Consider the following 12,366-nt stretch of genomic DNA (forward strand, 5'->3'; position numbering starts at 1 on the left):
CCTGCATTGGCAGGCGGACTCTCAACCACTGCGCCACCAGGGAAGCCCTATAATATCTTTCTTGAGTCTTTTCACGCCCTTTCATGAACTGTTGCAGAAACTGGGCCAACTGCCCTGCAGAATGTCCCCTATTCTGGCTTTGTCCACTGGCCTCCTTGTTCAGTCTTTGAACTTGCCCTCTACCTGCCATGTTTCCTGCAAGTGGAGGTCGGCTCTAGAGGATCGATTCCATTCAGGCTCATCATTTTTTGCAAGAATATTTCACAGGTGCTTCTGTTTGCTTCCTGTCGCCTGTGTTGGGAGGCCCCGGACCTCTGGTCATCCCATCTCAGTGCTGCTGAGAATCATTATGGATTCAGAGTCATCTTTAAAAATAAGTAGTAAAAAATTATTTTTGTTCTTATTCCAAATTAAGACGTATTAATTGTAAAAGATTTACAACATATATTTATTTATTTTATTTTTGGCTGCGTTGGGTCTTCGTTGCTGCACGCGGGCTTTCTCTAGTTGTGGCGAGCGGGAGCTACTCTTCATTGTGGCGCACGGGCTTCTCATTGCGGTGGCTTTTCTTGTGTGGAGCACGGGCTCTAGGCGCGCGGGCTTCAGTAGTTGTGGCAGGTGGGCTCAGTAGTCGTGGCGCACGGGCTTGGTTGCTCCATCTCATGTGGGGTCTTCCCGGGCCGGGGATTGAACCCGTGTCCCCTGCATTGGCAGGCGGGTTCTTAACCACTGTGCCACCAGGGAAGGCCCAAGATTTACAACATATAGATAAGCAAAAGAAATAAAACCATCTTAACATCCTAGCCCTAGATAACTGCCATTGAAATTTTGGGGTGGAAACTTCTAGTATTTCTTCCCAATATAATTATATCATGGCCACCTCCTTCCACTTACGGTGAATATCTCTTAATGTCGTGAAATATTCCCTTACTATGTCATTGGCCATCTAGTCCTCGAATGGTGGAGTCAGAATTTATTTAATTAATGTACTACTTCTGTACACGTCATGAACGTTGCAAACCCACTGTCCAAGACGCTCCCTCAGATTGAGCCCCAAGGCCGTCTGAGAGTAGAGAGCCGCGGCGTGTCCGTGTACCTCCTGGGACTGCTGCCGTCTCTGCTGGGGGCCCAGGCGAGTGGGGGATGGGAGGGGCGGGGGTGCCGCTGGGGGTGGGCTGCAGACTGGGTGCCGTCTGAGAGCTCTCCTGAAGTGCTGCGATACGTCTTCTGTGTCTTGCTCGTCGCCCTGTCTCGTTCTGGTGCTCAGGGCCCCACCCCGCAGTCACAGCTCGTTCCCTGGGCGCCTCCTGGGGGCTTCTTGGAAATACGGAGCTTCAGGCCCGCCCAGCCGGGCTGGATCAGAACCTGCATTTTAACCACATGCCCCGGGGTGCAGTAGGAGAGTCACTTTCTAAAGCTCTTTGACCCAAAGCTCTTTGAATGCCTGGAAAAGCCGGTCCATTCGTGAAAAGAAAGATCCACGTGGCAGGAGCATACTAAGGTCAGCCGCGGGTGGAGAAGGGCTTAGTCGCTGGCCAGCTTGGGATGCCACCTTTCCACGGATGCAGAGCAAGCCGTGCTGAGCCTGTGAGGCAGTCAGGGGCCGGGAGCCGGGCTCTGCAGTTGAGAGTCAAGCTTAGCAACTGCGTGGCTTCAGTACGTCACGAGGGGTCCCGTCTTCGGTTTCCTCCTCAGCATAATAGAACTGTACTTTCTTATTTCATAGGGATGGTCTGAGGTGTAAATAAAATCGTGTGTATGAAGCAGGAGCCCAGTGCCTGGCACAGTGTAAGTGCTCAGCCAGCCAGTGTTGTTAATGATCACAAAATGCTTCTCGATGAAGCGGTGTTGAGAGCAAAGGTTAATTGATAAATATTACTTTGGGGAATGCCGGGATGGTGAGCTCTTTTCCTCCTAACTTCAGCTGCAAAAGAAGTCACCAATCCATCCTAACAGCTGGTTCCACGTAGAGAAAGTGATAAACCGTGTTGGGTTGGACACATCCATGTTACACTTGAACAGCCACCCACTGTGTACCATATGCTGTCTTATTCTTTAACCAAATGAGAAAAGAACAGCCCAATTTCCCCTCACTCTTTTTAAAAAGGTCTTTCTCTTCAGTACAGGCTGAGGCTGAAATATGCTTTGATTCCAGAGAGATCGTATTTAGAAAGTACCTTCATCTTTAAGAAGTTCTGGCCGGTTCAGTTCTGTTACATTCCCAGGGGAGTCACCATGGGGTATGCACTTGACCGTGCTTTCTGAAGTCGATGGGATGAAACCAGCACCAGAGGCAGTGTGGACTTTTCCAGCCCCTAAAATAAATACTTGTAAAGCAAGCTCGGTGGCATGAAGACCATGGTGACGGAGGGTTAAGACGTGATAACATGATTCTTAAAGATGGATCTCCTAACAATCAGACATCGGATTCTTAGCCTGGGACTGAGCCAGGATGGGTCAAGTACTCAAGAGTTAAGTAGTCTCCCACGTGGGACAGCACTCTCTGGGGGGGGCATATTTAGCTCCAGTGAAAGGCATCAACCCTGTGATCTATAAAAATAAGTTTACCTGTATGAATAACCCCTACATTCACATAGCACCGTGTCCTGACTATTTTGCACCTTTTCTGTACTTCCAGGCTAATACTTCAAACTCATCTTCTTATAGCAACATTCCAACTCCTTCCCATCCTATTACTCTCCCCTCCCTCCAAAGGGAAGACAGCACCGTCCGCTTTCCTTGAACTCCCAGCTTGACGACCCTCAGGGCTGCACACTGTCTCCTGATGTGCAGACCACTGACCGGCGTTTATTTCCTAAGGAGGCATCTGTTGATGTTTCACCCCTTTGTCCTTTGAGTGACTGTATTTTCAAAATCAGTTTGTGATCTTCATTGTCACAAGCTTGGAAGTATTTCGGAATAACTTCCGCAGCCCTCAGGAAACAACGAGGAAGCTGCAGCGCTGATTTTTCCCAGAGCTGAGTCAGTGCAGCATGGGGAGGGCTCCGGCCTGCCTTCAGGGCGGCCCTGCTGGGAGGCCCCCGTCGTTGTTTGGCCACTTGGTCTGAGGACCTGGGAATAGGAATTTTTCGTAAATATCACTCAGCCGCAAACATTTTTGTTTTGGGCGTTTATAATGAAAGCCATGAGCTGGGGGAAGTCACTATTTTATTTTTAGACTAGCTGGTTACAAATAGGACCATTCCAGCTCTGCTGACGTTCGGTTGCCTGGTTAGTAATAATGCTGTGCTGTGCAAACATGGTTTGCCCCAAGGTCCACTGGGGCTGCGGGCCCCTTGCTTTTTAAAAATTGCGGTAAAATGCACATGACATGAAATTTACCATTTTAACCGTTGCAAAGTGTGTAGTCCAGTGGCGTTCAGCACGTGCGCAGTTGGGCAGCCGTCGCCACCGTTATCCCCAGCACGTTCTCGTCTTCCCACAGAGCCGCGGTCCCCACTAACCCTCCCTCTCCGTTCACTGCTCCCCTGCCGTGGCGACCGCCCTCCTACCCTCTGTCTCTAGGAATTTTACTCTCGTAGGTACTTCACACAGGTAGAGTCACACAGCGTCCGTCCTTCCACGTCTGGCCCGTTTCGCTCAGCATAATGTCCTCGAGGCTCATCCACGGTGTGGCCTGTGTCAGGACTCCCTTACTCGTTAGGGCGGGACGGCACTCCACCGCACGTTTATACCGCATTCTGTTTATCCATTCATTGGCTGATGGGCACTTTGGTTGCTTCCACTCTTTGGCTCTCGCAAATAATGCTGCTGTGAACCCGGGTGTACAATTATCTTTTCGAGTTCCTGCTTTCACTTCTTTTGGATATATACCCAGAAGTGGGTTTTCTGGATTATATGGTAATTCTGTTATATCTTTGAGGAAACCCCATGCTGTTTCCCACAGTGGCTGCACCATTTTACATTCCTACCAACGGTGCACAAGGGTTCCAGTCTCTTCACATCCTTCCCAACATTTGTTGTTTCCTGTATTTTTTTCTTTAATAGTAACCCTCCTAGTGAGTGTGAAGTTGTATCTCATTGTGGTTTTGATTTGCATTTACCTAAAGACCTGAGACGCTGAGCATCTTTTCATGAGCTTATTGGCCGTTTGTATATATTCTTCTGAGCGGGTCCTTTGCCCGTTTTTGAATCAGGTTGTTGTTGCTGTTGTTAGTTGCCCTTTCGAACCCGAGAGAGAGAACAACTCCGTCAGTTTGCCTTCCAGCATCTCCTAACCTCTGTGAGTGCAGTGTTGTCCTCAGCTGGTGCTGAGTTCCGTTCAGATGGCAGCCGTCAGGTAACAGGACTGGGTATTTTCTGGCAGGCTGGCTTCACCAGGTAACTGGGCTTTACCAAGCGGTGTTGCAGGGGCTGCACACCAAATCGTGGGAAGCAAGGGAGCCAGCGGGCCCCCCGTAGATCAGCGAGGAAAGCTCTCTGATCAGACCATCCCCTCTTGCACTGGCGCACCAGCCCGCTGCTCCCCACTTCAGTCTTCAGATCTCGTCTAACTACTCGGGGGGGAGCGTCGCCCCTGGAACAAAACACACTTTGGCACTTAGGGCTTTTCCAGATAAAAGCTTACATTCCTTTTTTTTCAACATTTCTTTGAAACTGGGGACTTAACATGATTTAGGCTCGTGAAAAGCCATCGCTAACATGCACTCTTCTTCAACCACGACATGGACCTTCACTCTGTGCGTTCTCTAAACACAGATAATCGCCATGGTAACCACAGTGTTTCACGACTCTCACACGTACACTTGCACCTTCCTTAAAGAAACACAGAGCACAACAATTAGAATTAAAACAGTAAATCATGTGAATGTTTTTTATTTGTTGTTACATAGTTGTCAGAATCTAGAGAAGAGCTGGACATCGTCATCCACTATCGATTGTACTTGGAGGAAGTAGCCATTTGGCCGGGCCCTTTGACATCTTGCCAGAAAGTAGGGTGCTGTTTGTAACATGTAGGGAATGACCGATGGGTTTCTAGCTTGTCGGGGTCAGGGACTTTCAAAGCAGGAAAGGTCATTAAGAGCACCAAGTACTGAATAATACAGATTTTTACATGACACATTCACTGGGCCAACTACCTTCAGTTACATTACAGTTATGATACCCATACGTTGGTAAAAGTTTGCACAAACATGCTTTTTGGGTAGTATCTGATTCTGTCCTTGGTTGTATTTGGAAACATGCACAACAATTGTGCTGTGCTTTCAAAAGCCTCTCTCCTTTGTGGTGATGTAAACAAGTCTTTTACTGCCCTGTGAATACCTGATGAGTGGTCAGCAGAGTGGAACCCACGTGAAGCTTTCATCAGGAGACATCTCCAAGTGGCTTCTGGCTAACTGCAGCCTCTGGGTCACGGGGACCCAACAAAGTCAAGGCCCACAGGCTGAAGGTAAGGAATTATACATGCTTTTAGCAAGCCCCCCGCCCTCAGTTCTGAATGTTTCACAATGTTTTGTCCACATATGAAAAGACCTATCTTTCTGTAACTCTGCGTGTGATGAGGACTGGCTCTCCTTCTCGCTCGTGGAACGTAGCTCTGATTTCTCCATCGTTAACTGCTCTGTCCCTGGAATACAAATGTTTTGATGAGAGAGAAGAAAGGACCCTCTTCTGTTTGATTGTTTTCTTTTAAATTAAAAATAGTAATAAATCTAACTCAACCAAAATAACTGCTGAACGTTTCATATTAACATAGCAGTGAAGATGAACTTGGACGGTGCATGATAAACGTCTCCGTGTGCTTAGACTGGAATGCGTCCAGACCCTTCAACTCCCACACCAATTTGGAAAGGCCTACCTGAGGTTTTTATATCCTTAGCCTGAAGATTCATTTTTCATTTACAAGATAGAGCCCCTGCGTTTCAAGGACAACTATGCTATACTTCTGTAGAAAGTACACAGAGATAATGTTGGAATGAGGAACTTTTTTTAAATCCAGTGAGTATATTATTTGCCTTCCAAATCTGTCACGTGTCTGCTTTTCTATGTTTTCTATAATTTGATTATACCTCTATAACTTTATAAGCTGAAATTATATGAAATAAATAAAGAAATACGAAATAAATCAGTTGGCAGTGTTTTTATTAAACATGGACCTACTGTGTGTGGGATTAGGAACAGATGTGGCATCATTCCAACCTCCCCCCACTGCTTTCCTGTCAAGGAAGATGGTGCATAGAATGCCAGTGTAAGACAGCTGCTCTCTGAGCCCAGCCAGCCAGGGGAATGCTCTCTGCTCTCCCTGCACTGGCTGGGAGGCAGGGGTGCAACCCGAATAGGTGCATGAAAAATGGGTAGAATTTGGAGGAAGACCAAGTGATGATGTGAGAATTCAGCTGTTGATGGACCTCTGTTTGAAATAATCATTATTTATTTCATTTCTATGTGCGAAAGCACCCCAGATACTGGTCGCTGTAAAGGGTTTATCTTCACGGAGTTTAGTTTACTTTAGCTGGGAGTGAAGAGAGAGCTGTTTGGTGCAGACCTGGGGAATCAGGTCTTCCTCGAGGCTCACATTGACTGAACCTGCCTGCCTCAGGGACTTGCCTAGAACACCTGCCTGCTGGAGGATCCCTCCTCACCCGCAGACCTCAGTTCACACGTTGCTTCTTCAGGAGTACGTTCCCTGATGTCTCTCTGGAGAGGTTAAAAATCAGCCCCGTAAGCATGTGTAATCCCTTGTATTGCCCTTTGTAGTGGCCGTCCAACTTTATTTTATTTTTATTTTTATTTTTTTTGAGGTATAATTGGCACACAGTGTTATATCATATTAGCTTTGGGTGTTCAACACAGTGATTTGGTGTTTGTATACACTGTGAAATGATCACAGTGAGTCTAGTTGACACCCATCACCACGCTTAGTTACAGAATTTGTCCTCTTTCAGTGAGAATGCGTAAGATCTACTCTCTTAGCAACTCTCAAATATGCAGACAGCGTTGTTAGCTATTGATATAGTCGCCACGCTGCACATCACATCCCCAGGACTCACTTATTTTATAACTGGTACCTTTTAAAGTTGGTACCTTTTGACCCTTTACCTATTTTGCCCACTGCCCACAACTTTACTTTTCTTTGTGTGATTGTTTAAGGATCTATGAAACTCCTAGTAGCCTGGGAGCTCCATGAAGGCAGTTGTTGAGCCCTCTGGTCCTAGGATCCAGTACCTAGTACCTGGCACAAAGTAGAAGCTCATCAGTGTTTGGTGAAGCAACCAGGTGGATTCCTGGCGGGTACTGTTTGAGTGTGGTTTACCTCTTAATGATTCTCACGCCTGTTCCCTTTCTGTAACTCCACGGGGTCCCCCTTTATTCAGTGCTCATCACCGTTTTGCGTGGACAATTCCTAAAGCCTCCTAAATGGTTTTGTTGTCCACATTTTGCCCTTTTTTATGTAAACAGCTGCTGTTACAGCCAGAATACGCCTCAAAAATGCACACGTGGCCATGCTGCTCTCCACAAAGGGCACGGCATCCTCGGGGCTGTGGGGATCTGCCTTCCTTCGCCTGGAGCTCCTGACCCCGACCCATCGCGCCCTTGGCAGACTCCCTTCAGCTTCCTGAGCTCTCCCGGGTGTCTCACTCTTCCCTCACTTTGCACACGTCGTTGCTCTAGGCGGGGATACCTTTGTCCCCTGCCTTTTATCTGGAAACATCATACTCGTTCTCAAGACCCAACCCAAATGGCTCCCTCCCTTAGGACCCCTCCAGTCAACCCAGTGGTCCCTCTGCTATCTGCTGTGCAGGTGGAGGGCTCTGCCCTCTGCTCTTACCACGCTGTGCCACAATGACTACTTTACACGTCTGTCTCGCTTGCTGGATTGCGTTCCTGGAGGGCACAGAGCATGCTACTCGTGTAACTATCCCCATTTTGTCTCCATCGTTTAATACAGTGTCTGTCATTTAATAAATATTTGGAATGAATAAAAATTTCTCTTGTTAGTCTTATCCACGTCTTAGGAATTTAGTAAATTTTTTCCAGGAATGTCAGCTCCTCTTCTAAGTAAGATCTCAAGCTTTTGGAGTCAGAAATAGTATCTTACATTCTCCTTATGTATCACTTTGTGCTAATTGTACGTAATAAAAACATACTAAACATTCATGATTGATTGAGCACTAGAAAGTCAGTCCTTTTAACATATATCTTTTTTGTATATAAAAATAATTTTGGCTTATGATAATTTTGCTAAAAAATATATCAAGAACTATATTTATCACATAGTCTTGTGAAAATGTCATTTTAAATAATATATCTCCAATCCTTTTTTTGATAGGTTGCTCCATTCACATAAATGTACAGAATTACAAGTGAGGTTTCTGAAAATTTTATTTTTGAAACAATTCATTTCAATCAATAAAATTTCCTGTGCAAGTTCATATTTTTTTTTTTCTAAAATGTGAATTAGAGATTCAGTGACAGATCATTGTCATAAAAATTTAGATTTCATATCAACGTAATGCTGGCCTCATAAAATGAGTTTGGTTGTGCTTTCTCCCCTCCTATCTTTTAGAAGAGTTCGAGAAATATCATTATTAATTCTCTAAATGTTTGGTAGAATTCACTAGTGAAGCCATCTGGTCCTGGACTTTCTTTGTTGGGAGGTTTTAAATTACTGCTTCTATCTCCTTATTAGTAATTGGTTTATTCAGATTTTTCTGTTTCTTGGTGATTCAGTCTAGGGAGGTTGTATCTTTCTATGAATGTATCCATTTCTTCTAGGTTGTCCAGTTTGTTGGCATTTCATTGTTCATAATAGTGTCTTACGATTCTTTGTATTTCTCGGTATCAGTTATAATGTCTCTTCTTTCATTTCTGATTTTATTTATTTGAATCTACTTTCTTTTTTTCTAAGTTAAGTCCAGCTAAATGTTTGCCAATTTTATCTTAAAAAAAAAAACTCTTAGTTTCACTGATCTTTTCTATTGCCTTTTTAGTCTCTATTTCATTTATCTGATCTGATCTTTGTTATTTCCTTCTTTCTATTAACTTTGGGCTTTGTTTGTTCTTCTTTTTCTAATTCTTTGATGTATAAAGGTAGGTGGTTTATTTTATCACTATTAATGCCCTCTTAGAACTGCTTTGCTGTGCCCCATAAGTTATGGTATGTTGTGTTTCCATTTTCATTTGTCTCAAGGTATTTTTTGATTTCTCTTTTGATTTCCTTTTTGGCCCATTAGTTGTTCAGTAGTATGTTCTTTAATCTCCATGTATTTGTGAATTTTCTAGCTTGCTTCTGGTAACTGATTTCTAGTTTTATACCACTGTGATCAAAGAAGGTTGCTTGGGGCTTCCCTGGTGGCGCAGTGGTTGAGAGTCCGCCTGCCAATGCAGGGGACGCGGGTTCGTGCCCCGGTCCGGGAGGATCCCACATGCCGCGGAGCGGCTGGGCCTGTGAGCCATGGCCGCTGGGCCTGCGTGTCCGGAGCCTGTGCTCCGCAACGGGAGGGGCCACAACAGTGAGAGGCCCACGTAACGCAAAAAAAAAAAAAAAAAAAAAAAAAGAAGGTTGCTTGATGTGATTTCAATCTTTTCAAATTTATTGAGTTTTTTCTGGTGCCCTAACATACATTCAATCCTGGAGAATGTCTCATGTGCGCTTGAGAAGAATGTGTGTTCTACTGCTCTTGGATGGAATATTCTGTATATATCTGTTAAGTCCATTTGGTCTAATGTGTAGTTTAAGTCCAATGTTTCCTTACTGATTTTCTGTCTGGATGACAGTTCATTGTTGAAAGTGTGGTATTAAAGTGCCCTAGTGTTATTGTATTGCTATTTCTCTCTTCAATTCTGTTAATATTTATAAATTTAGGTGCTCTGATGTTGGGTAAATAAATGTCTAGAAATGTTTCCTTTCTCTTTCTCTTTTGCATACCTAGTATAGGTTTTGCTTTGTGGTTACCATGAGGCTTATATAAAATGTCTTATAAAGGTCTATTTTAAGCTGAAAACAACTTAATTTCAAATGCATACAAAAGCTCTACATTTTTACACCACCCCTTTTTATGTTTTCTTTTTTTTTTTTTTTTTTTTTTTTTTTTTCTGCGGTATGTGGGCCTCTCACTGTTGTGGCCTCTCCCGTTGCGGAGCACAGGCTCCGGACACGCAGGCTCAGCGGCCATGGCTCACGGGCCCAGCCGCTCCGCGGCATATGGGATCCTCCCGGACCGGGGCACGAACCCGTATCCCCTGCATCGGCAGGCGGACTCTCAACCACTGCGCCACCAGGGAGGCCCTGTTTTCTTTTTTTTAATTAAAAATTTTTTTTTCCCTTTTTATGTTTTCGATGCTATAGTTTACATCTTTTTATATTATATACCCATTAACAAATTATCATAGTTATGGCTATTTTTAATACTTCTGTAATTTACCCTTTAAAAAATTAATTAATTAATTAATGGCTGCATTGGGTCTTTGTTGCTGTGTGTGGGCTTTTTCTAGTTGCAGTGAGTGGGGGCTACTCTTCATTGCAGTGTGTGGGCTTCTCATTGTGGTGACTTCTCTTGTTGCAGAGCACGGGCTCTAGGTGCTTGGGCTTCAGCAGTTGTGGTGTGTGGCCTCAGTAGTTGGGCCTTGAAGGCTCTAGAGCACAGGCTCAGTAGTTGTGGCGCACAGGCTTAGTTGCTCCGCAGCATGTGGGATCTTCCCAGCTCAGGGCTCGAACCCATGTCCCCTGCATTGGCAGGTAGATTCTTAACCACTGTGCCACCAGGGAAGCCCTGAAATTTAACCTTTATACACAAGGTATAAGTGATTTAGTCACCACTATTACAACATTAGAGTATTCTGAATGTAACTATATATTTACCTTTTCCAGTGGATTTTATACTTTCATATGTTTTCGTGTTACTAATCAGTGTCCTTTTGTTTCAGGTTGAAGATGTTCCTTTAACATTTCTTGTTAGGCCAGTAGTGGTGATGAACTCAATCTTTTGTTTGTCCAGAAAACTCTTTATCTCTCCTTCGATACTGATGGAAAATTTTGCCAGGTAGAGTATTCCTGGCTAGCAGTTTTTTCTTTCAGCACTTTGAATATATCATGCCACTCCCTCTGGCCTGCAAATTTTCTGTCTAAAAATCTGCTAATGGTCTTATGGAGATTCCCTTGTATGTTGCTTTTCTCTTGCTGCTTTTAAGATTCTCTCTTTGTCTTTAACTTTTAACTATTTAGTTATAATGTGCCTTGGCGTGGATCTCTTTAGATTCAAACCTTAGTGACTGTCCATGCTGCTGTCTTTGTTCTTAGAGGCTCCCAGCAGTTGAGGGTGTGCCAAGACCATCAGCGTCCCAAAGGGGAGGACCACAGTCAGCATCTAGAAGCAGGCTGGTTAGAAGCAGGACCTTCTGGCTGCAGCTGGGAAAGTGTGCAGTTAAACTACTTTTAGGGGAAAACTGAGAAATGGGCATTTTTGCCTTCTTCCTCTGTGCTGAGCCTGGGCGTAGAGCCACTGGGTATATAGCAGAAGTAAAAACTGCCTCTTTGTTGGCTACAGTCCTGTGGAATTTGTGACTGCAAGGCTTGGCTATCAGATCTACGTGATTTGGGGACCTGTCCTTTGGGTGGCAGCTGTAAACACTGGGGCTCCAGACACATGTGCAGTCTGTTTCTAGAGGGGTGCTGGTGACCTGGTTTTATTGTTGGAGTGAGCTGGAGGAGGAAGGTGGCAGCAGGGCCCGCTGGCTTCCCTGGGCTCTGGGACGGATTGCAGCCATGCCCTAGGTGCATGGCAACTCATTCATGGAGGAAGCCCCATTGGCTTCCAGAGCTAGATGTCTCGGTGGCCCATCCCTTGGGTGGGAGCCTTAAAAGCTGGGCAGTAGATGTTGGGTGGAGCATCCCCTCAGGGAGATGCTGGGAGTTGGAGATCTCTCCCAATCTTTTGGTGCCATACGGGGGTGGGGTTCATGGTGAGAGTATGTCTCAGCCTTTCCTGTCCTTTTCCATGTGGATTATCTTCTCACTCACCATGTGTGGGAGTCATTCTGGATTTCTCTCAGTGGAATTGTTCCATGTGTTAGCTGTATATTTGGTGCACCTGTGGGAACTGGGACTGTTTATTTTTTGAACCTGATTGAAGCACTTTATGATTATCCCGTAGTGTATTTGATGTTGGTTTTGGTCATTTGTTCTAGTCTATTGAGATCTTCTAAATCTTGATCCTGTTATACAACATATTGTATAGGGTCACCCATTGGCTTGAATATTGTGTTTTCTGTATTTTTTAAACCTGAAATGTTCAAGTCAGGCCCATGAACTAAAACTTTAGCATATTGTTGGCAATTCAAATTGACCTCACTTTGTTAATTAACAGTCTTTGGCAGTTCAATCAGCTAGAAATCTACAAAGCTTTA

Source organism: Mesoplodon bidens (genome assembly GCF_964165515.1).
Source record: "Mesoplodon bidens genome assembly, chromosome: 17".
Classification (NCBI taxonomy): Eukaryota; Metazoa; Chordata; class Mammalia; order Artiodactyla; family Ziphiidae; genus Mesoplodon; species Mesoplodon bidens.